Genomic DNA, 2264 nt, shown 5'->3' on the forward strand with positions numbered 1-2264 from the left:
CAATGCTGGATGTGCATTTCAGGGCCCAGAGAGGCCAGCACGTGCTGGGGGAGGGTTGGGAGGGGAAGAGGAGGGAATGGGGGAAGGGAGCTGGCAGGGGGGTGCAGGGGAAGGGGTCTGTGGAGGTGGGGAGAAGAGAGAGAGAAAGTAGAGACAGAGGCGAGGCAGAGAAAAGGGAAGAGGGCTACCTGCGCCCAAGGAGGGGAGGGGGGTTCTGTTCTGGAGGGTTCTCCGGCAGGCCTTCCCCTTGCCTCTGATGGGCGGCTTGTGTGTGCCCTTGCTTATAGTCCTTAGGAAGTGCTCTTGTACCCCTCCCCCACAACCCTCCCATCTGTTGTGTGTTTGACCCCCACAGAGGGGGGGGGCAGCAGGACCAGAGGTGGAGGCCCAGTGGCCAGGTCAGCTCCGTGTGGGGAGGGGAGGTCCGAGAACTGGTGTATTAGGGTTTCAGCTGGTTTAATGAAAGGTTGTACTGTTGTCTTTTTCTGAAACGATTTTTTATAGTTTCTGGTCATTCCTTCTAGAGAACTAACGGCGAGGAAAGAATCTGCCTGTAAAGGTGTTTTGGGCCTTCTGGGGGGAAGGGAGCCTATCCTGAGAGCGTGGACTCTTAGGGAGCAGGCATCTGGGGTTGGCTGCTGCTGGCTCCCTGGGCAACGCACACCCTTCCTGCACAGAGCCTCAGTTTCCCTACCCGCAGAGCTGGCATGCAGGTGGAAAACTCCTGTTGGAAAAGCACATATCCAGAGTCTTCTGCCACCTCCACGTTGTTTTGGCATCTTTAGAACGTTCCTGTTCAGGTCGCTACTGGTGGCGGCGATGTGGACAAACAGACAGGGTGCAGACAAACGTGGTGAGGGGCCTGGGTGCTGCCCCGGGCATAGAGTCTGTGCATGGGCCGGGAGGCCAGTGGGGAAGGTGGGAGCCACATGTGCCAGGCAGGGCCTCTGCTCACTGCTCCACCGCGTCCCGGCTACCCTGCAGTGCAGTCACGTGCCGACAGCCCCATGTTCCTCGGGAGCTGGTTTGGGGCAGGACGTGAGCTGGGGCCCAGAAGGACAGGGTGACAGGTGACCGAGGCCGTCTGTGCAGGGCTGTTGCCTTTGCAGTACCTCCTGGGTGGAGTGTCTGTGCCTCGGGAGGAAGAGAGCTGCTCCTGCTCGGGGCACTGAGATGGGGGGGGTCACGCGGGGGGCCCCCAGAGCCTCTGCCCCTCCACAGGGAGGCTCTGGGAGGTTCCCACAGCAATCCTGCACCACCCTGGTGTTCGGAGTTCTGGGATGTAGGCCGCGTGCTTTGGGGACCCTGTGGCCCCCAGCCTGGCCCAGACTCTCCCAGAAGGTCGGTGACCGCACAGTTGAAATTTGGAGCGCTGTTCTGCCGCCCTTCGCTGGGAGGGGCGCCTGCCGCTGCTCTTAGCCAGGGCACAAGGAGTTTAGGGAGACGGTCTCATTCCCCCCCAGCCCAGCCCCCAGGAGGAGCCTCGTAAATGTTGACCAGACTGGGCCCCTTCCCTCTTCCTGCCCCTTGCCCCCTGCCCACTGGTTGTATGTACACACGAAGCACAGAAATTCATTTTTATTTAACTGAGCCATGTGTCAGAACCGCAGACATCATGTTGGGGGACCCCTGAGGTCTGCTCAGGGGCAGTGGGGCAGTCAGGCCAGGCTGGGGTGGGCTGGAGACCTGGGGTAGGTTAGGGGGCATGGGGGGTAAGGAGGAGGAAAGGGCGGGACGCCACAGGTGTGACCCCTGCTCCCTGGTGGTGGCACTCAGGGATTTGCACGGTAGAGCTTGAGGAGGGAGTGACTGTGCTTGGGGACTGGGCGGCAGTGGTGGGGAAGCAGAGTCAGAAGTGTGCAAGCCAAGGTCATGGTCTTAGAGTGGTGGTGGGGGCAGCGGGGTATGTCTGGAGAGGAGCAGCTGGCTCAGGGTGCCCCCCCAGGAGACCCCCGGGGCCCTGCCCTTCATGGGCTGTGTGTGAGTCTCTGCCAGTGTTGTTCGGTTGCCTGTCAATGTAAGTGACATATATTTCGTGCCCCCTCCCTCCCCAGTTCTGAGCCTCGGGCAGGACAACAGAAAGCTCCATTGTCGAGGGCAAATGGGGGTGGGCGGGAGTTCCCCTGTGCCCCTCCAGGTCGTCTGAGCTCTGGAGAAAGCTGGAGTGCTGCAGGCAGGTGGAGCGATGTCACCTCCCTCAGAGCCCAGGCGCCGCGGGGCTCGCCGCGCCCAGGTGTGCGCTGCCCGCTTCCCGCATGGGCTGT

The sequence above is a fragment of the Ursus maritimus genome, unplaced genomic scaffold (genome assembly GCF_017311325.1).
Source record: "Ursus maritimus isolate PB19 unplaced genomic scaffold, ASM1731132v1 scaffold_3, whole genome shotgun sequence".
NCBI lineage: Eukaryota > Metazoa > Chordata > Mammalia > Carnivora > Ursidae > Ursus > Ursus maritimus.